General features: G+C 48.4%; 13 pseudogenes; all 13 read right to left on the bottom strand.

The window, feature by feature from the left end:
- Window positions 1-1,353: 1,353 nt before the first annotated feature.
- On the bottom strand, window positions 1,354-1,571 carry LOC137328482 (U2 spliceosomal RNA; annotated as a pseudogene).
- Window positions 1,572-2,954: 1,383 nt separating this feature from the next.
- On the bottom strand, window positions 2,955-3,172 carry LOC137328481 (U2 spliceosomal RNA; annotated as a pseudogene).
- Window positions 3,173-4,788: 1,616 nt separating this feature from the next.
- On the bottom strand, window positions 4,789-4,992 carry LOC137328220 (U2 spliceosomal RNA; annotated as a pseudogene).
- A 1,207-nt stretch (window positions 4,993-6,199) lies between these two features.
- LOC137328622 (U2 spliceosomal RNA) lies at window positions 6,200-6,370 on the bottom strand (annotated as a pseudogene).
- Window positions 6,371-7,822: 1,452 nt separating this feature from the next.
- LOC137328460 (U2 spliceosomal RNA) lies at window positions 7,823-8,036 on the bottom strand (annotated as a pseudogene).
- Window positions 8,037-9,433: 1,397 nt separating this feature from the next.
- On the bottom strand, window positions 9,434-9,531 carry LOC137329931 (U2 spliceosomal RNA; annotated as a pseudogene).
- A 1,513-nt stretch (window positions 9,532-11,044) lies between these two features.
- Window positions 11,045-11,263, bottom strand: LOC137328487 (U2 spliceosomal RNA; annotated as a pseudogene).
- Window positions 11,264-12,653: 1,390 nt separating this feature from the next.
- Window positions 12,654-12,859, bottom strand: LOC137328363 (U2 spliceosomal RNA; annotated as a pseudogene).
- A 1,289-nt stretch (window positions 12,860-14,148) lies between these two features.
- Window positions 14,149-14,354, bottom strand: LOC137328368 (U2 spliceosomal RNA; annotated as a pseudogene).
- Window positions 14,355-15,752: 1,398 nt separating this feature from the next.
- Window positions 15,753-15,958, bottom strand: LOC137328367 (U2 spliceosomal RNA; annotated as a pseudogene).
- A 1,398-nt stretch (window positions 15,959-17,356) lies between these two features.
- On the bottom strand, window positions 17,357-17,568 carry LOC137328444 (U2 spliceosomal RNA; annotated as a pseudogene).
- A 1,390-nt stretch (window positions 17,569-18,958) lies between these two features.
- LOC137328470 (U2 spliceosomal RNA) lies at window positions 18,959-19,173 on the bottom strand (annotated as a pseudogene).
- Window positions 19,174-20,563: 1,390 nt separating this feature from the next.
- Window positions 20,564-20,769, bottom strand: LOC137328366 (U2 spliceosomal RNA; annotated as a pseudogene).
- Between the last annotated feature and the right edge of the window lie 1,323 nt (window positions 20,770-22,092).

The following is a 22,092-nucleotide window of genomic DNA, read 5'->3' as shown; positions in this document are numbered from 1 at the left end:
TGACCACTTGATCTTAGCCAAAAGGCCGAGAAGCGATACCGCGCTCGATGCGAATTGATCTTGGGTCCTGTTTGCCCTCCTTCTTTTTTCTCTGCCTGACTGTGTTTAAAGCAGTCTCGCAGCACTGCCGTTCTGGGCACATTTTTGCCACCGTTTCTAATTGCAACAGTGGATCAGTTGAAAGAAGTTGCCGTTTTCTCCTTTCTTGCTCGGACTGCGTGACAGATTGGTAACTTTGCCAGTAGGCCACCAATCAGATGGGAGAGGGTTGGGTCTCAACGGACCTACGTCACTCATTCTCCGTCACTAACGAACTGCCGTGGAAGGAAACCTCTTTAAGGTAAACTAGGGACGTGACGTGACGTGTCTCACAGTGAGTGAGTGAGTGAGTGAGTGAGATTGCAACAGACAATCGAGAAAGAGGTGAGGTGCTGACAATCAGCAGCTCGTGTTTAAACATTCCTTCCACAGCAGGCAAGACCAATCAAAAGAAAATACTGCAGATGCTGGCTGTGGCTCGGCTGCCTGCCTGGCTGGCTGGCTGGAGATGGGAAATAAAAAGACAAGACGTGTTAATGGCTGGGTTAACTGTCGCAAGCAACAAGGCGTTAATGTTTCAGGAGTGCCGATTGCAATTGAAAGCTGTCTCTCAAGCTGCTCCTCCCCCGAAAGAAACGAGGCGTTAATGTTTCGGAAGTGCCGATTGAAAGCTGTCTCTCAAGCTGCTCCCTCACTGGGCCCTGTCCGTTGTCATGTTAATGGCTGGGTTAACTGTCGCAAGCAACAAGGCGTTAATGTTTCAGGAGTGCCGATTGAAAGCTGTCTCTCAAGCTGCTCCCTCACTGGGCCCTGTCCGTTGTCATGTTAATGGCTGGGTTAACTGTCGCAAGCAACAAGGCGTTAATGTTTCAGGAGTGCCGATTGAAAGCTGTCTCTCAAGCTGCTCCCTGACTGGGCCCTGTCCGTTGTCATGTTAATGGCTGGGTTAACTGTCGCAAGCAACAAGGCGTTAATGTTTCAGGAGTGCCGATTGCAATTGAAAGCTGTCTCTCAAGCTGCTCCTCCCCCGAAAGAAACGAGGAGTTAATGTTTCGGAAACGCCTATTGCAATTGAAAGCTGTCTCTCAAGCTGGACGTCCAGTTATTTTGCAGTTTCAATTATATCGCTGGCTGCGTGCGTGCGTGCGTGCGTGCGTGCGAGCGGCACTCAGCCCAGGAGAAGAAAAAGATACCACTGAGCTGAGAAAGTCAGTGCAATATATATGCTTTATTCTCACTAATAATACATACACACACACACATGTACAGAGACGCTGGGAACGAGCTGTTTTTCTTTTTGAATATCTCCCCACAGGGAGGTGCACCGTTCCCAGAGACACTGCAATACTGGGTCGATGCGTGGAGTGGACGGAGCAAGCCCCTATTCCATCTCCCTGTTCCAAAAATCAATTTAATATATGGTCCCCAGATAGGGGACGTATCAGATATTAAACTGATAAGAACAGATTTTTTTTTTTTTTTTTTTTTTTTTTTTTTTCTGACACTCTGGGGTGCCTTATTGCCTTACAGATTCATTCCAGATTCCTTGCAGTGACATTACATCAAGCCAAAGCTCTACACTCTGCCCGAGGGGATTTCTCCCTGACTGCATCCCCCCGGCATACAATGGCAGGAAGGCTCCAAATGGTTGCCTTCCCCCACTTGACCACTTGATCTTAGCCAAAAGGCCGAGAAGCGATACCGCGCTCGATGCGAATTGATCTTGGGTCCTGTTTGCCCTCCTTCTTTTTTCTCTGCCTGACTGTGTTTAAAGCAGTCTCGCAGCACTGCCGTTCTGGGCACATTTTTGCCACCGTTTCTAATTGCAACAGTGGATCAGTTGAAAGAAGTTGCCGTTTTCTCCTTTCTTGCTCGGACTGCGTGACAGATTGGTAACTTTGCCAGTAGGCCACCAATCAGATGGGAGAGGGTTGGGTCTCAACGGACCTACGTCACTCATTCTCCGTCACTAACGAACTGCCGTGGAAGGAAACCTCTTTAAGGTAAACTAGGGACGTGACGTGACGTGTCTCACAGTGAGTGAGTGAGTGAGTGAGTGAGTGAGTGAGATTGCAACAGACAATCGAGAAAGAGGTGAGGTGCTGACAATCAGCAGCTCGTGTTTAAACATTCCTTCCACAGCAGGCAAGACCAATCAAAAGAAAATACTGCAGATGCTGGCTGTGGCTCGGCTGCCTGCCTGGCTGGCTGGCTGGAGATGGGAAATAAAAAGACAAGACGTGTTAATGGCTGGGTTAACTGTCGCAAGCAACAAGGCGTTAATGTTTCAGGAGTGCCGATTGCAATTGAAAGCTGTCTCTCAAGCTGCTCCTCCCCCGAAAGAAACGAGGCGTTAATGTTTCGGAAGTGCCGATTGAAAGCTGTCTCTCAAGCTGCTCCCTCACTGGGCCCTGTCCGTTGTCATGTTAATGGCTGGGTTAACTGTCGCAAGCAACAAGGCGTTAATGTTTCAGGAGTGCCGATTGAAAGCTGTCTCTCAAGCTGCTCCCTGACTGGGCCCTGTCCGTTGTCATGTTAATGGCTGGGTTAACTGTCGCAAGCAACAAGGCGTTAATGTTTCAGGAGTGCCGATTGCAATTGAAAGCTGTCTCTCAAGCTGCTCCTCCCCCGAAAGAAACGAGGAGTTAATGTTTCGGAAACGCCTATTGCAATTGAAAGCTGTCTCTCAAGCTGGACGTCCAGTTATTTTGCAGTTTCAATTATATCGCTGGCTGCGTGCGTGCGTGCGTGCGTGCGTGCGAGCGGCACTCAGCCCAGGAGAAGAAAAAGATACCACTGAGCTGAGAAAGTCAGTGCAATATATATGCTTTATTCTCACTAATAATACATACACACACACACATGTACAGAGACGCTGGGAACGAGCTGTTTTTCTTTTTGAATATCTCCCCACAGGGAGGTGCACCGTTCCCAGAGACACTGCAATACTGGGTCGATGCGTGGAGTGGACGGAGCAAGCCCCTATTCCATCTCCCTGTTCCAAAAATCAATTTAATATATGGTCCCCAGATAGGGGACGTATCAGATATTAAACTGATAAGAACAGATTTTTTTTTTTTTTTTTTTTTTTTTTTTTTTCTGACACTCTGGGGTGCCTTATTGCCTTACAGATTCATTCCAGATTCCTTGCAGTGACATTACATCAAGCCAAAGCTCTACAAGCCAAAGCTCTACACTCTGCCCGAGGGGATTTCTCCCTGACTGCATCCCCCCGGCATACAATGGCAGGAAGGCTCCAAATGGTTGCCTTCCCCCACTTGACCACTTGATCTTAGCCAAAAGGCCGAGAAGCGATACCGCGCTCGATGCGAATTGATCTTGGGTCCTGTTTGCCCTCCTTCTTTTTTCTCTGCCTGACTGTGTTTAAAGCAGTCTCGCAGCACTGCCGTTCTGGGCACATTTTTGCCACCGTTTCTAATTGCAACAGTGGATCAGTTGAAAGAAGTTGCCGTTTTCTCCTTTCTTGCTCGGACTGCGTGACAGATTGGTAACTTTGCCAGTAGGCCACCAATCAGATGGGAGAGGGTTGGGTCTCAACGGACCTACGTCACTCATTCTCCGTCACTAACGAACTGCCGTGGAAGGAAACCTCTTTAAGGTAAACTAGGGACGTGACGTGACGTGTCTCACAGTGAGTGAGTGAGTGAGTGAGTGAGTGAGTGAGATTGCAACAGACAATCGAGAAAGAGGTGAGGTGCTGACAATCAGCAGCTCGTGTTTAAACATTCCTTCCACAGCAGGCAAGACCAATCAAAAGAAAATACTGCAGATGCTGGCTGTGGCTCGGCTGCCTGCCTGGCTGGCTGGCTGGAGATGGGAAATAAAAAGACAAGACGTGTTAATGGCTGGGTTAACTGTCGCAAGCAACAAGGCGTTAATGTTTCAGGAGTGCCGATTGCAATTGAAAGCTGTCTCTCAAGCTGCTCCTCCCCCGAAAGAAACGAGGCGTTAATGTTTCGGAAGTGCCGATTGAAAGCTGTCTCTCAAGCTGCTCCCTCACTGGGCCCTGTCCGTTGTCATGTTAATGGCTGGGTTAACTGTCGCAAGCAACAAGGCGTTAATGTTTCAGGAGTGCCGATTGAAAGCTGTCTCTCAAGCTGCTCCCTCACTGGGCCCTGTCCGTTGTCATGTTAATGGCTGGGTTAACTGTCGCAAGCAACAAGGCGTTAATGTTTCAGGAGTGCCGATTGAAAGCTGTCTCTCAAGCTGCTCCCTCACTGGGCCCTGTCCGTTGTCATGTTAATGGCTGGGTTAACTGTCGCAAGCAACAAGGCGTTAATGTTTCAGGAGTGCCGATTGAAAGCTGTCTCTCAAGCTGCTCCCTGACTGGGCCCTGTCCGTTGTCATGTTAATGGCTGGGTTAACTGTCGCAAGCAACAAGGCGTTAATGTTTCAGGAGTGCCGATTGCAATTGAAAGCTGTCTCTCAAGCTGCTCCTCCCCCGAAAGAAACGAGGAGTTAATGTTTCGGAAACGCCTATTGCAATTGAAAGCTGTCTCTCAAGCTGGACGTCCAGTTATTTTGCAGTTTCAATTATATCGCTGGCTGCGTGCGTGCGTGCGTGCGTGCGTGCGAGCGGCACTCAGCCCAGGAGAAGAAAAAGATACCACTGAGCTGAGAAAGTCAGTGCAATATATATGCTTTATTCTCACTAATAATACATACACACACACACATGTACAGAGACGCTGGGAACGAGCTGTTTTTCTTTTTGAATATCTCCCCACAGGGAGGTGCACCGTTCCCAGAGACACTGCAATACTGGGTCGATGCGTGGAGTGGACGGAGCAAGCCCCTATTCCATCTCCCTGTTCCAAAAATCAATTTAATATATGGTCCCCAGATAGGGGACGTATCAGATATTAAACTGATAAGAACAGATTTTTTTTTTTTTTACTACACTTGATCTTAGCCAAAAGGCCGAGAAGCGATACCGCGCTCGATGCGAATTGATCTTGGGTCCTGTTTGCCCTCCTTCTTTTTTCTCTGCCTGACTGTGTTTAAAGCAGTCTCGCAGCACTGCCGTTCTGGGCACATTTTTGCCACCGTTTCTAATTGCAACAGTGGATCAGTTGAAAGAAGTTGCCGTTTTCTCCTTTCTTGCTCGGACTGCGTGACAGATTGGTAACTTTGCCAGTAGGCCACCAATCAGATGGGAGAGGGTTGGGTCTCAACGGACCTACGTCACTCATTCTCCGTCACTAACGAACTGCCGTGGAAGGAAACCTCTTTAAGGTAAACTAGGGACGTGACGTGACGTGTCTCACAGTGAGTGAGTGAGTGAGTGAGTGAGTGAGTGAGATTGCAACAGACAATCGAGAAAGAGGTGAGGTGCTGACAATCAGCAGCTCGTGTTTAAACATTCCTTCCACAGCAGGCAAGACCAATCAAAAGAAAATACTGCAGATGCTGGCTGTGGCTCGGCTGCCTGCCTGGCTGGCTGGCTGGAGATGGGAAATAAAAAGACAAGACGTGTTAATGGCTGGGTTAACTGTCGCAAGCAACAAGGCGTTAATGTTTCAGGAGTGCCGATTGCAATTGAAAGCTGTCTCTCAAGCTGCTCCTCCCCCGAAAGAAACGAGGCGTTAATGTTTCGGAAGTGCCGATTGAAAGCTGTCTCTCAAGCTGCTCCCTCACTGGGCCCTGTCCGTTGTCATGTTAATGGCTGGGTTAACTGTCGCAAGCAACAAGGCGTTAATGTTTCAGGAGTGCCGATTGAAAGCTGTCTCTCAAGCTGCTCCCTGACTGGGCCCTGTCCGTTGTCATGTTAATGGCTGGGTTAACTGTCGCAAGCAACAAGGCGTTAATGTTTCAGGAGTGCCGATTGCAATTGAAAGCTGTCTCTCAAGCTGCTCCTCCCCCGAAAGAAACGAGGAGTTAATGTTTCGGAAACGCCTATTGCAATTGAAAGCTGTCTCTCAAGCTGGACGTCCAGTTATTTTGCAGTTTCAATTATATCGCTGGCTGCGTGCGTGCGTGCGTGCGAGCGGCACTCAGCCCAGGAGAAGAAAAAGATACCACTGAGCTGAGAAAGTCAGTGCAATATATATGCTTTATTCTCACTAATAATACATACACACACACACATGTACAGAGACGCTGGGAACGAGCTGTTTTTCTTTTTGAATATCTCCCCACAGGGAGGTGCACCGTTCCCAGAGACACTGCAATACTGGGTCGATGCGTGGAGTGGACGGAGCAAGCCCCTATTCCATCTCCCTGTTCCAAAAATCAATTTAATATATGGTCCCCAGATAGGGGACGTATCAGATATTAAACTGATAAGAACAGATTTTTTTTTTTTTTTTTTTTTTTTTTTTTTTTTTTTTTTTTTTTTTCTGACACTCTGGGGTGCCTTATTGCCTTACAGATTCATTCCAGATTCCTTGCAGTGACATTACATCAAGCCAAAGCTCTACAAGCCAAAGCTCTACACTCTGCCCGAGGGGATTTCTCCCTGACTGCATCCCCCCGGCATACAATGGCAGGAAGGCTCCAAATGGTTGCCTTCCCCCACTTGACCACTTGATCTTAGCCAAAAGGCCGAGAAGCGATACCGCGCTCGATGCGAATTGATCTTGGGTCCTGTTTGCCCTCCTTCTTTTTTCTCTGCCTGACTGTGTTTAAAGCAGTCTCGCAGCACTGCCGTTCTGGGCACATTTTTGCCACCGTTTCTAATTGCAACAGTGGATCAGTTGAAAGAAGTTGCCGTTTTCTCCTTTCTTGCTCGGACTGCGTGACAGATTGGTAACTTTGCCAGTAGGCCACCAATCAGATGGGAGAGGGTTGGGTCTCAACGGACCTACGTCACTCATTCTCCGTCACTAACGAACTGCCGTGGAAGGAAACCTCTTTAAGGTAAACTAGGGACGTGACGTGACGTGTCTCACAGTGAGTGAGTGAGTGAGTGAGTGAGATTGCAACAGACAATCGAGAAAGAGGTGAGGTGCTGACAATCAGCAGCTCGTGTTTAAACATTCCTTCCACAGCAGGCAAGACCAATCAAAAGAAAATACTGCAGATGCTGGCTGTGGCTCGGCTGCCTGCCTGGCTGGCTGGCTGGAGATGGGAAATAAAAAGACAAGACGTGTTAATGGCTGGGTTAACTGTCGCAAGCAACAAGGCGTTAATGTTTCAGGAGTGCCGATTGCAATTGAAAGCTGTCTCTCAAGCTGCTCCTCCCCCGAAAGAAACGAGGCGTTAATGTTTCGGAAGTGCCGATTGAAAGCTGTCTCTCAAGCTGCTCCCTCACTGGGCCCTGTCCGTTGTCATGTTAATGGCTGGGTTAACTGTCGCAAGCAACAAGGCGTTAATGTTTCAGGAGTGCCGATTGAAAGCTGTCTCTCAAGCTGCTCCCTGACTGGGCCCTGTCCGTTGTCATGTTAATGGCTGGGTTAACTGTCGCAAGCAACAAGGCGTTAATGTTTCAGGAGTGCCGATTGCAATTGAAAGCTGTCTCTCAAGCTGCTCCTCCCCCGAAAGAAACGAGGAGTTAATGTTTCGGAAACGCCTATTGCAATTGAAAGCTGTCTCTCAAGCTGGACGTCCAGTTATTTTGCAGTTTCAATTATATCGCTGGCTGCGTGCGTGCGTGCGTGCGTGCGTGCGAGCGGCACTCAGCCCAGGAGAAGAAAAAGATACCACTGAGCTGAGAAAGTCAGTGCAATATATATGCTTTATTCTCACTAATAATACATACACACACACACATGTACAGAGACGCTGGGAACGAGCTGTTTTTCTTTTTGAATATCTCCCCACAGGGAGGTGCACCGTTCCCAGAGACACTGCAATACTGGGTCGATGCGTGGAGTGGACGGAGCAAGCCCCTATTCCATCTCCCTGTTCCAAAAATCAATTTAATATATGGTCCCCAGATAGGGGACGTATCAGATATTAAACTGATAAGAACAGATTTTTTTTTTTTTTTTTTTTTTTTTTTCCGACACTCTGGGGTGCCTTATTGCCTTACAGATTCATTCCAGATTCCTTGCAGTGACATTACATCAAGCCAAAGCTCTACAAGCCAAAGCTCTACACTCTGCCCGAGGGGATTTCTCCCTGACTGCATCCCCCCGGCATACAATGGCAGGAAGGCACCAAATGGTTGCCTTCCCCCACTTGACCACTTGATCTTAGCCAAAAGGCCGAGAAGCGATACCGCGCTCGATGCGAATTGATCTTGGGTCCTGTTTGCCCTCCTTCTTTTTTCTCTGCCTGACTGTGTTTAAAGCAGTCTCGCAGCACTGCCGTTCTGGGCACATTTTTGCCACCGTTTCTAATTGCAACAGTGGATCAGTTGAAAGAAGTTGCCGTTTTCTCCTTTCTTGCTCGGACTGCGTGACAGATTGGTAACTTTGCCAGTAGGCCACCAATCAGATGGGAGAGGGTTGGGTCTCAACGGACCTACGTCACTCATTCTCCGTCACTAACGAACTGCCGTGGAAGGAAACCTCTTTAAGGTAAACTAGGGACGTGACGTGACGTGTCTCACAGTGAGTGAGTGAGTGAGTGAGTGAGATTGCAACAGACAATCGAGAAAGAGGTGAGGTGCTGACAATCAGCAGCTCGTGTTTAAACATTCCTTCCACAGCAGGCAAGACCAATCAAAAGAAAATACTGCAGATGCTGGCTGTGGCTCGGCTGCCTGCCTGGCTGGCTGGCTGGAGATGGGAAATAAAAAGACAAGACGTGTTAATGGCTGGGTTAACTGTCGCAAGCAACAAGGCGTTAATGTTTCAGGAGTGCCGATTGCAATTGAAAGCTGTCTCTCAAGCTGCTCCTCCCCCGAAAGAAACGAGGCGTTAATGTTTCGGAAGTGCCGATTGAAAGCTGTCTCTCAAGCTGCTCCCTCACTGGGCCCTGTCCGTTGTCATGTTAATGGCTGGGTTAACTGTCGCAAGCAACAAGGCGTTAATGTTTCAGGAGTGCCGATTGAAAGCTGTCTCTCAAGCTGCTCCCTGACTGGGCCCTGTCCGTTGTCATGTTAATGGCTGGGTTAACTGTCGCAAGCAACAAGGCGTTAATGTTTCAGGAGTGCCGATTGCAATTGAAAGCTGTCTCTCAAGCTGCTCCTCCCCCGAAAGAAACGAGGAGTTAATGTTTCGGAAACGCCTATTGCAATTGAAAGCTGTCTCTCAAGCTGGACGTCCAGTTATTTTGCAGTTTCAATTATATCGCTGGCTGCGTGCGTGCGTGCGTGCGTGCGTGCGAGCGGCACTCAGCCCAGGAGAAGAAAAAGATACCACTGAGCTGAGAAAGTCAGTGCAATATATATGCTTTATTCTCACTAATAATACATACACACACACACATGTACAGAGACGCTGGGAACGAGCTGTTTTTCTTTTTGAATATCTCCCCACAGGGAGGTGCACCGTTCCCAGAGACACTGCAATACTGGGTCGATGCGTGGAGTGGACGGAGCAAGCCCCTATTCCATCTCCCTGTTCCAAAAATCAATTTAATATATGGTCCCCAGATAGGGGACGTATCAGATATTAATTTTTTTTTTTTTTTTTTTTTTTTTTTTTTTTTTTTTTTTTTTTTTTTCTGACACTCTGGGGTGCCTTATTGCCTTACAGATTCATTCCAGATTCCTTGCAGTGACATTACATCAAGCCAAAGCTCTACAAGCCAAAGCTCTACACTCTGCCCGAGGGGATTTCTCCCTGACTGCATCCCCCCGGCATACAATGGCAGGAAGGCTCCAAATGGTTGCCTTCCCCCACTTGACCACTTGATCTTAGCCAAAAGGCCGAGAAGCGATACCGCGCTCGATGCGAATTGATCTTGGGTCCTGTTTGCCCTCCTTCTTTTTTCTCTGCCTGACTGTGTTTAAAGCAGTCTCGCAGCACTGCCGTTCTGGGCACATTTTTGCCACCGTTTCTAATTGCAACAGTGGATCAGTTGAAAGAAGTTGCCGTTTTCTCCTTTCTTGCTCGGACTGCGTGACAGATTGGTAACTTTGCCAGTAGGCCACCAATCAGATGGGAGAGGGTTGGGTCTCAACGGACCTACGTCACTCATTCTCCGTCACTAACGAACTGCCGTGGAAGGAAACCTCTTTAAGGTAAACTAGGGACGTGACGTGACGTGTCTCACAGTGAGTGAGTGAGTGAGTGAGTGAGTGAGTGAGATTGCAACAGACAATCGAGAAAGAGGTGAGGTGCTGACAATCAGCAGCTCGTGTTTAAACATTCCTTCCACAGCAGGCAAGACCAATCAAAAGAAAATACTGCAGATGCTGGCTGTGGCTCGGCTGCCTGCCTGGCTGGCTGGCTGGAGATGGGAAATAAAAAGACAAGACGTGTTAATGGCTGGGTTAACTGTCGCAAGCAACAAGGCGTTAATGTTTCAGGAGTGCCGATTGCAATTGAAAGCTGTCTCTCAAGCTGCTCCTCCCCCGAAAGAAACGAGGCGTTAATGTTTCGGAAGTGCCGATTGAAAGCTGTCTCTCAAGCTGCTCCCTCACTGGGCCCTGTCCGTTGTCATGTTAATGGCTGGGTTAACTGTCGCAAGCAACAAGGCGTTAATGTTTCAGGAGTGCCGATTGAAAGCTGTCTCTCAAGCTGCTCCCTGACTGGGCCCTGTCCGTTGTCATGTTAATGGCTGGGTTAACTGTCGCAAGCAACAAGGCGTTAATGTTTCAGGAGTGCCGATTGCAATTGAAAGCTGTCTCTCAAGCTGCTCCTCCCCCGAAAGAAACGAGGAGTTAATGTTTCGGAAACGCCTATTGCAATTGAAAGCTGTCTCTCAAGCTGGACGTCCAGTTATTTTGCAGTTTCAATTATATCGCTGGCTGCGTGCGTGCGTGCGTGCGTGCGTGCGAGCGGCACTCAGCCCAGGAGAAGAAAAAGATACCACTGAGCTGAGAAAGTCAGTGCAATATATATGCTTTATTCTCACTAATAATACATACACACACACACATGTACAGAGACGCTGGGAACGAGCTGTTTTTCTTTTTGAATATCTCCCCACAGGGAGGTGCACCGTTCCCAGAGACACTGCAATACTGGGTCGATGCGTGGAGTGGACGGAGCAAGCCCCTATTCCATCTCCCTGTTCCAAAAATCAATTTAATATATGGTCCCCAGATAGGGGACGTATCAGATATTAAACTGATAAGAACAGATTTTTTTTTTTTTTTTTTTTTTTTTTTTTTTTCTGACACTCTGGGGTGCCTTATTGCCTTACAGATTCATTCCAGATTCCTTGCAGTGACATTACATCAAGCCAAAGCTCTACAAGCCAAAGCTCTACACTCTGCCCGAGGGGATTTCTCCCTGACTGCATCCCCCCGGCATACAATGGCAGGAAGGCTCCAAATGGTTGCCTTCCCCCACTTGACCACTTGATCTTAGCCAAAAGGCCGAGAAGCGATACCGCGCTCGATGCGAATTGATCTTGGGTCCTGTTTGCCCTCCTTCTTTTTTCTCTGCCTGACTGTGTTTAAAGCAGTCTCGCAGCACTGCCGTTCTGGGCACATTTTTGCCACCGTTTCTAATTGCAACAGTGGATCAGTTGAAAGAAGTTGCCGTTTTCTCCTTTCTTGCTCGGACTGCGTGACAGATTGGTAACTTTGCCAGTAGGCCACCAATCAGATGGGAGAGGGTTGGGTCTCAACGGACCTACGTCACTCATTCTCCGTCACTAACGAACTGCCGTGGAAGGAAACCTCTTTAAGGTAAACTAGGGACGTGACGTGACGTGTCTCACAGTGAGTGAGTGAGTGAGTGAGTGAGATTGCAACAGACAATCGAGAAAGAGGTGAGGTGCTGACAATCAGCAGCTCGTGTTTAAACATTCCTTCCACAGCAGGCAAGACCAATCAAAAGAAAATACTGCAGATGCTGGCTGTGGCTCGGCTGCCTGCCTGGCTGGCTGGCTGGAGATGGGAAATAAAAAGACAAGACGTGTTAATGGCTGGGTTAACTGTCGCAAGCAACAAGGCGTTAATGTTTCAGGAGTGCCGATTGCAATTGAAAGCTGTCTCTCAAGCTGCTCCTCCCCCGAAAGAAACGAGGCGTTAATGTTTCGGAAGTGCCGATTGAAAGCTGTCTCTCAAGCTGCTCCCTCACTGGGCCCTGTCCGTTGTCATGTTAATGGCTGGGTTAACTGTCGCAAGCAACAAGGCGTTAATGTTTCAGGAGTGCCGATTGAAAGCTGTCTCTCAAGCTGCTCCCTGACTGGGCCCTGTCCGTTGTCATGTTAATGGCTGGGTTAACTGTCGCAAGCAACAAGGCGTTAATGTTTCAGGAGTGCCGATTGCAATTGAAAGCTGTCTCTCAAGCTGCTCCTCCCCCGAAAGAAACGAGGAGTTAATGTTTCGGAAACGCCTATTGCAATTGAAAGCTGTCTCTCAAGCTGGACGTCCAGTTATTTTGCAGTTTCAATTATATCGCTGGCTGCGTGCGTGCGTGCGTGCGTGCGTGCGAGCGGCACTCAGCCCAGGAGAAGAAAAAGATACCACTGAGCTGAGAAAGTCAGTGCAATATATATGCTTTATTCTCACTAATAATACATACACACACACACATGTACAGAGACGCTGGGAACGAGCTGTTTTTCTTTTTGAATATCTCCCCACAGGGAGGTGCACCGTTCCCAGAGACACTGCAATACTGGGTCGATGCGTGGAGTGGACGGAGCAAGCCCCTATTCCATCTCCCTGTTCCAAAAATCAATTTAATATATGGTCCCCAGATAGGGGACGTATCAGATATTAAACTGATAAGAACAGATTTTTTTTTTTTTTTTTTTCTGACACTCTGGGGTGCCTTATTGCCTTACAGATTCATTCCAGATTCCTTGCAGTGACATTACATCAAGCCAAAGCTCTACAAGCCAAAGCTCTACACTCTGCCCGAGGGGATTTCTCCCTGACTGCATCCCCCCGGCATACAATGGCAGGAAGGCTCCAAATGGTTGCCTTCCCCCACTTGACCACTTGATCTTAGCCAAAAGGCCGAGAAGCGATACCGCGCTCGATGCGAATTGATCTTGGGTCCTGTTTGCCCTCCTTCTTTTTTCTCTGCCTGACTGTGTTTAAAGCAGTCTCGCAGCACTGCCGTTCTGGGCACATTTTTGCCACCGTTTCTAATTGCAACAGTGGATCAGTTGAAAGAAGTTGCCGTTTTCTCCTTTCTTGCTCGGACTGCGTGACAGATTGGTAACTTTGCCAGTAGGCCACCAATCAGATGGGAGAGGGTTGGGTCTCAACGGACCTACGTCACTCATTCTCCGTCACTAACGAACTGCCGTGGAAGGAAACCTCTTTAAGGTAAACTAGGGACGTGACGTGACGTGTCTCACAGTGAGTGAGTGAGTGAGTGAGTGAGTGAGTGAGATTGCAACAGACAATCGAGAAAGAGGTGAGGTGCTGACAATCAGCAGCTCGTGTTTAAACATTCCTTCCACAGCAGGCAAGACCAATCAAAAGAAAATACTGCAGATGCTGGCTGTGGCTCGGCTGCCTGCCTGGCTGGCTGGCTGGAGATGGGAAATAAAAAGACAAGACGTGTTAATGGCTGGGTTAACTGTCGCAAGCAACAAGGCGTTAATGTTTCAGGAGTGCCGATTGCAATTGAAAGCTGTCTCTCAAGCTGCTCCTCCCCCGAAAGAAACGAGGCGTTAATGTTTCGGAAGTGCCGATTGAAAGCTGTCTCTCAAGCTGCTCCCTCACTGGGCCCTGTCCGTTGTCATGTTAATGGCTGGGTTAACTGTCGCAAGCAACAAGGCGTTAATGTTTCAGGAGTGCCGATTGCAATTGAAAGCTGTCTCTCAAGCTGCTCCTCCCCCGAAAGAAACGAGGAGTTAATGTTTCGGAAACGCCTATTGCAATTGAAAGCTGTCTCTCAAGCTGGACGTCCAGTTATTTTGCAGTTTCAATTATATCGCTGGCTGCGTGCGTGCGTGCGTGCGTGCGTGCGAGCGGCACTCAGCCCAGGAGAAGAAAAAGATACCACTGAGCTGAGAAAGTCAGTGCAATATATATGCTTTATTCTCACTAATAATACATACACACACACACATGTACAGAGACGCTGGGAACGAGCTGTTTTTCTTTTTGAATATCTCCCCACAGGGAGGTGCACCGTTCCCAGAGACACTGCAATACTGGGTCGATGCGTGGAGTGGACGGAGCAAGCCCCTATTCCATCTCCCTGTTCCAAAAATCAATTTAATATATGGTCCCCAGATAGGGGACGTATCAGATATTAAACTGATAAGAACAGATTTTTTTTTTTTTTTTTTTCTGACACTCTGGGGTGCCTTATTGCCTTACAGATTCATTCCAGATTCCTTGCAGTGACATTACATCAAGCCAAAGCTCTACAAGCCAAAGCTCTACACTCTGCCCGAGGGGATTTCTCTCTGACTGCATCCCCCCGGCATACAATGGCAGGAAGGCTCCAAATGGTTGCCTTCCCCCACTTGACCACTTGATCTTAGCCAAAAGGCCGAGAAGCGATACCGCGCTCGATGCGAATTGATCTTGGGTCCTGTTTGCCCTCCTTCTTTTTTCTCTGCCTGACTGTGTTTAAAGCAGTCTCGCAGCACTGCCGTTCTGGGCACATTTTTGCCACCGTTTCTAATTGCAACAGTGGATCAGTTGAAAGAAGTTGCCGTTTTCTCCTTTCTTGCTCGGACTGCGTGACAGATTGGTAACTTTGCCAGTAGGCCACCAATCAGATGGGAGAGGGTTGGGTCTCAACGGACCTACGTCACTCATTCTCCGTCACTAACGAACTGCCGTGGAAGGAAACCTCTTTAAGGTAAACTAGGGACGTGACGTGACGTGTCTCACAGTGAGTGAGTGAGTGAGTGAGTGAGTGAGTGAGATTGCAACAGACAATCGAGAAAGAGGTGAGGTGCTGACAATCAGCAGCTCGTGTTTAAACATTCCTTCCACAGCAGGCAAGACCAATCAAAAGAAAATACTGCAGATGCTGGCTGTGGCTCGGCTGCCTGCCTGGCTGGCTGGCTGGAGATGGGAAATAAAAAGACAAGACGTGTTAATGGCTGGGTTAACTGTCGCAAGCAACAAGGCGTTAATGTTTCAGGAGTGCCGATTGCAATTGAAAGCTGTCTCTCAAGCTGCTCCTCCCCCGAAAGAAACGAGGCGTTAATGTTTCGGAAGTGCCGATTGAAAGCTGTCTCTCAAGCTGCTCCCTCACTGGGCCCTGTCCGTTGTCATGTTAATGGCTGGGTTAACTGTCGCAAGCAACAAGGCGTTAATGTTTCAGGAGTGCCGATTGAAAGCTGTCTCTCAAGCTGCTCCCTGACTGGGCCCTGTCCGTTGTCATGTTAATGGCTGGGTTAACTGTCGCAAGCAACAAGGCGTTAATGTTTCAGGAGTGCCGATTGCAATTGAAAGCTGTCTCTCAAGCTGCTCCTCCCCCGAAAGAAACGAGGAGTTAATGTTTCGGAAACGCCTATTGCAATTGAAAGCTGTCTCTCAAGCTGGACGTCCAGTTATTTTGCAGTTTCAATTATATCGCTGGCTGCGTGCGTGCGTGCGTGCGTGCGTGCGAGCGGCACTCAGCCCAGGAGAAGAAAAAGATACCACTGAGCTGAGAAAGTCAGTGCAATATATATGCTTTATTCTCACTAATAATACATACACACACACACATGTACAGAGACGCTGGGAACGAGCTGTTTTTCTTTTTGAATATCTCCCCACAGGGAGGTGCACCGTTCCCAGAGACACTGCAATACTGGGTCGATGCGTGGAGTGGACGGAGCAAGCCCCTATTCCATCTCCCTGTTCCAAAAATCAATTTAATATATGGTCCCCAGATAGGGGACGTATCAGATATTAAACTGATAAGAACAGATTTTTTTTTTTTTTTTTTTCTGACACTCTGGGGTGCCTTATTGCCTTACAGATTCATTCCAGATTCCTTGCAGTGACATTACATCAAGCCAAAGCTCTACAAGCCAAAGCTCTACACTCTGCCCGAGGGGATTTCTCTCTGACTGCATCCCCCCGGCATACAATGGCAGGAAGGCTCCAAATGGTTGCCTTCCCCCACTTGACCACTTGATCTTAGCCAAAAGGCCGAGAAGCGATACCGCGCTCGATGCGAATTGATCTTGGGTCCTGTTTGCCCTCCTTCTTTTTTCTCTGCCTGACTGTGTTTAAAGCAGTCTCGCAGCACTGCCGTTCTGGGCACATTTTTGCCACCGTTTCTAATTGCAACAGTGGATCAGTTGAAAGAAGTTGCCGTTTTCTCCTTTCTTGCTCGGACTGCGTGACAGATTGGTAACTTTGCCAGTAGGCCACCAATCAGATGGGAGAGGGTTGGGTCTCAACGGACCTACGTCACTCATTCTCCGTCACTAACGAACTGCCGTGGAAGGAAACCTCTTTAAGGTAAACTAGGGACGTGACGTGACGTGTCTCACAGTGAGTGAGTGAGTGAGTGAGTGAGTGAGTGAGATTGCAACAGACAATCGAGAAAGAGGTGAGGTGCTGACAATCAGCAGCTCGTGTTTAAACATTCCTTCCACAGCAGGCAAGACCAATCAAAAGAAAATACTGCAGATGCTGGCTGTGGCTCGGCTGCCTGCCTGGCTGGCTGGCTGGAGATGGGAAATAAAAAGACAAGACGTGTTAATGGCTGGGTTAACTGTCGCAAGCAACAAGGCGTTAATGTTTCAGGAGTGCCGATTGCAATTGAAAGCTGTCTCTCAAGCTGCTCCTCCCCCGAAAGAAACGAGGCGTTAATGTTTCGGAAGTGCCGATTGAAAGCTGTCTCTCAAGCTGCTCCCTCACTGGGCCCTGTCCGTTGTCATGTTAATGGCTGGGTTAACTGTCGCAAGCAACAAGGCGTTAATGTTTCAGGAGTGCCGATTGAAAGCTGTCTCTCAAGCTGCTCCCTGACTGGGCCCTGTCCGTTGTCATGTTAATGGCTGGGTTAACTGTCGCAAGCAACAAGGCGTTAATGTTTCAGGAGTGCCGATTGCAATTGAAAGCTGTCTCTCAAGCTGCTCCTCCCCCGAAAGAAACGAGGAGTTAATGTTTCGGAAACGCCTATTGCAATTGAAAGCTGTCTCTCAAGCTGGACGTCCAGTTATTTTGCAGTTTCAATTATATCGCTGGCTGCGTGCGTGCGTGCGTGCGTGCGTGCGAGCGGCACTCAGCCCAGGAGAAGAAAAAGATACCACTGAGCTGAGAAAGTCAGTGCAATATATATGCTTTATTCTCACTAATAATACATACACACACACACATGTACAGAGACGCTGGGAACGAGCTGTTTTTCTTTTTGAATATCTCCCCACAGGGAGGTGCACCGTTCCCAGAGACACTGCAATACTGGGTCGATGCGTGGAGTGGACGGAGCAAGCCCCTATTCCATCTCCCTGTTCCAAAAATCAATTTAATATATGGTCCCCAGATAGGGGACGTATCAGATATTAAACTGATAAGAACAGATTTTTTTTTTTTTTTTTTTTTTTTTCTGACACTCTGGGGTGCCTTATTGCCTTACAGATTCATTCCAGATTCCTTGCAGTGACATTACATCAAGCCAAAGCTCTACAAGCCAAAGCTCTACACTCTGCCCGAGGGGATTTCTCCCTGACTGCATCCCCCCGGCATACAATGGCAGGAAGGCTCCAAATGGTTGCCTTCCCCCACTTGACCACTTGATCTTAGCCAAAAGGCCGAGAAGCGATACCGCGCTCGATGCGAATTGATCTTGGGTCCTGTTTGCCCTCCTTCTTTTTTCTCTGCCTGACTGTGTTTAAAGCAGTCTCGCAGCACTGCCGTTCTGGGCACATTTTTGCCACCGTTTCTAATTGCAACAGTGGATCAGTTGAAAGAAGTTGCCGTTTTCTCCTTTCTTGCTCGGACTGCGTGACAGATTGGTAACTTTGCCAGTAGGCCACCAATCAGATGGGAGAGGGTTGGGTCTCAACGGACCTACGTCACTCATTCTCCGTCACTAACGAACTGCCGTGGAAGGAAACCTCTTTAAGGTAAACTAGGGACGTGACGTGACGTGTCTCACAGTGAGTGAGTGAGTGAGTGAGTGAGATTGCAACAGACAATCGAGAAAGAGGTGAGGTGCTGACAATCAGCAGCTCGTGTTTAAACATTCCTTCCACAGCAGGCAAGACCAATCAAAAGAAAATACTGCAGATGCTGGCTGTGGCTCGGCTGCCTGCCTGGCTGGCTGGCTGGAGATGGGAAATAAAAAGACAAGACGTGTTAATGGCTGGGTTAACTGTCGCAAGCAACAAGGCGTTAATGTTTCAGGAGTGCCGATTGCAATTGAAAGCTGTCTCTCAAGCTGCTCCTCCCCCGAAAGAAACGAGGCGTTAATGTTTCGGAAGTGCCGATTGAAAGCTGTCTCTCAAGCTGCTCCCTCACTGGGCCCTGTCCGTTGTCATGTTAATGGCTGGGTTAACTGTCGCAAGCAACAAGGCGTTAATGTTTCAGGAGTGCCGATTGAAAGCTGTCTCTCAAGCTGCTCCCTGACTGGGCCCTGTCCGTTGTCATGTTAATGGCTGGGTTAACTGTCGCAAGCAACAAGGCGTTAATGTTTCAGGAGTGCCGATTGCAATTGAAAGCTGTCTCTCAAGCTGCTCCTCCCCCGAAAGAAACGAGGAGTTAATGTTTCGGAAACGCCTATTGCAATTGAAAGCTGTCTCTCAAGCTGGACGTCCAGTTATTTTGCAGTTTCAATTATATCGCTGGCTGCGTGCGTGCGTGCGTGCGTGCGTGCGAGCGGCACTCAGCCCAGGAGAAGAAAAAGATACCACTGAGCTGAGAAAGTCAGTGCAATATATATGCTTTATTCTCACTAATAATACATACACACACACACATGTACAGAGACGCTGGGAACGAGCTGTTTTTCTTTTTGAATATCTCCCCACAGGGAGGTGCACCGTTCCCAGAGACACTGCAATACTGGGTCGATGCGTGGAGTGGACGGAGCAAGCCCCTATTCCATCTCCCTGTTCCAAAAATCAATTTAATATATGGTCCCCAGATAGGGGACGTATCAGATATTAAACTGATAAGAACAGATTTTTTTTTTTTTTTTTTTTTTTTTTTTCTGACACTCTGGGGTGCCTTATTGCCTTACAGATTCATTCCAGATTCCTTGCAGTGACATTACATCAAGCCAAAGCTCTACAAGCCAAAGCTCTACACTCTGCCCGAGGGGATTTCTCCCTGACTGCATCCCCCCGGCATACAATGGCAGGAAGGCTCCAAATGGTTGCCTTCCCCCACTTGACCACTTGATCTTAGCCAAAAGGCCGAGAAGCGATACCGCGCTCGATGCGAATTGATCTTGGGTCCTGTTTGCCCTCCTTCTTTTTTCTCTGCCTGACTGTGTTTAAAGCAGTCTCGCAGCACTGCCGTTCTGGGCACATTTTTGCCACCGTTTCTAATTGCAACAGTGGATCAGTTGAAAGAAGTTGCCGTTTTCTCCTTTCTTGCTCGGACTGCGTGACAGATTGGTAACTTTGCCAGTAGGCCACCAATCAGATGGGAGAGGGTTGGGTCTCAACGGACCTACGTCACTCATTCTCCGTCACTAACGAACTGCCGTGGAAGGAAACCTCTTTAAGGTAAACTAGGGACGTGACGTGACGTGTCTCACAGTGAGTGAGTGAGTGAGTGAGTGAGATTGCAACAGACAATCGAGAAAGAGGTGAGGTGCTGACAATCAGCAGCTCGTGTTTAAACATTCCTTCCACAGCAGGCAAGACCAATCAAAAGAAAATACTGCAGATGCTGGCTGTGGCTCGGCTGCCTGCCTGGCTGGCTGGCTGGAGATGGGAAATAAAAAGACAAGACGTGTTAATGGCTGGGTTAACTGTCGCAAGCAACAAGGCGTTAATGTTTCAGGAGTGCCGATTGCAATTGAAAGCTGTCTCTCAAGCTGCTCCTCCCCCGAAAGAAACGAGGCGTTAATGTTTCGGAAGTGCCGATTGAAAGCTGTCTCTCAAGCTGCTCCCTCACTGGGCCCTGTCCGTTGTCATGTTAATGGCTGGGTTAACTGTCGCAAGCAACAAGGCGTTAATGTTTCAGGAGTGCCGATTGAAAGCTGTCTCTCAAGCTGCTCCCTGACTGGGCCCTGTCCGTTGTCATGTTAATGGCTGGGTTAACTGTCGCAAGCAACAAGGCGTTAATGTTTCAGGAGTGCCGATTGCAATTGAAAGCTGTCTCTCAAGCTGCTCCTCCCCCGAAAGAAACGAGGAGTTAATGTTTCGGAAACGCCTATTGCAATTGAAAGCTGTCTCTCAAGCTGGACGTCCAGTTATTTTGCAGTTTCAATTATATCGCTGGCTGCGTGCGTGCGTGCGTGCGTGCGTGCGAGCGGCACTCAGCCCAGGAGAAGAAAAAGATACCACTGAGCTGAGAAAGTCAGTGCAATATATATGCTTTATTCTCACTAATAATACATACACACACACACATGTACAGAGACGCTGGGAACGAGCTGTTTTTCTTTTTGAATATCTCCCCACAGGGAGGTGCACCGTTCCCAGAGACACTGCAATACTGGGTCGATGCGTGGAGTGGACGGAGCAAGCCCCTATTCCATCTCCCTGTTCCAAAAATCAATTTAATATATGGTCCCCAGATAGGGGACGTATCAGATATTAAACTGATAAGAACAGATTTTTTTTTTTTTTTTTTTCTGACACTCTGGGGTGCCTTATTGCCTTACAGATTCATTCCAGATTCCTTGCAGTGACATTACATCAAGCCAAAGCTCTACAAGCCAAAGCTCTACACTCTGCCCGAGGGGATTTCTCCCTGACTGTATCCCCCCGGCATACAATGGCAGGAAGGCTCCAAATGGTTGCCTTCCCCCACTTGACCACTTGATCTTAGCCAAAAGGCCGAGAAGCGATACCGCGCTCGATGCGAATTGATCTTGGGTCCTGTTTGCCCTCCTTCTTTTTTCTCTGCCTGACTGTGTTTAAAGCAGTCTCGCAGCACTGCCGTTCTGGGCACATTTTTGCCACCGTTTCTAATTGCAACAGTGGATCAGTTGAAAGAAGTTGCCGTTTTCTCCTTTCTTGCTCGGACTGCGTGACAGATTGGTAACTTTGCCAGTAGGCCACCAATCAGATGGGAGAGGGTTGGGTCTCAACGGACCTACGTCACTCATTCTCCGTCACTAACGAACTGCCGTGGAAGGAAACCTCTTTAAGGTAAACTAGGGACGTGACGTGACGTGTCTCACAGTGAGTGAGTGAGTGAGTGAGTGAGTGAGTGAGATTGCAACAGACAATCGAGAAAGAGGTGAGGTGCTGACAATCAGCAGCTCGTGTTTAAACATTCCTTCCACAGCAGGCAAGACCAATCAAAAGAAAATACTGCAGATGCTGGCTGTGGCTCGGCTGCCTGCCTGGCTGGCTGGCTGGAGATGGGAAATAAAAAGACAAGACGTGTTAATGGCTGGGTTAACTGTCGCAAGCAACAAGGCGTTAATGTTTCAGGAGTGCCGATTGCAATTGAAAGCTGTCTCTCAAGCTGCTCCTCCCCCGAAAGAAACGAGGCGTTAATGTTTCGGAAGTGCCGATTGAAAGCTGTCTCTCAAGCTGCTCCCTCACTGGGCCCTGTCCGTTGTCATGTTAATGGCTGGGTTAACTGTCGCAAGCAACAAGGCGTTAATGTTTCAGGAGTGCCGATTGAAAGCTGTCTCTCAAGCTGCTCCCTGACTGGGCCCTGTCCGTTGTCATGTTAATGGCTGGGTTAACTGTCGCAAGCAACAAGGCGTTAATGTTTCAGGAGTGCCGATTGCAATTGAAAGCTGTCTCTCAAGCTGCTCCTCCCCCGAAAGAAACGAGGAGTTAATGTTTCGGAAACGCCTATTGCAATTGAAAGCTGTCTCTCAAGCTGGACGTCCAGTTATTTTGCAGTTTCAATTATATCGCTGGCTGCGTGCGTGCGTGCGTGCGTGCGTGCGAGCGGCACTCAGCCCAGGAGAAGAAAAAGATACCACTGAGCTGAGAAAGTCAGTGCAATATATATGCTTTATTCTCACT

This window comes from Heptranchias perlo, chromosome 12 (genome assembly GCF_035084215.1).
Source record: "Heptranchias perlo isolate sHepPer1 chromosome 12, sHepPer1.hap1, whole genome shotgun sequence".
NCBI classification, from domain to species: Eukaryota; Metazoa; Chordata; class Chondrichthyes; order Hexanchiformes; family Hexanchidae; genus Heptranchias; species Heptranchias perlo.
The sequence above is the reverse complement of the archived record's forward strand: the minus strand, read 5'-3'. Positions and strand labels throughout refer to the sequence as shown.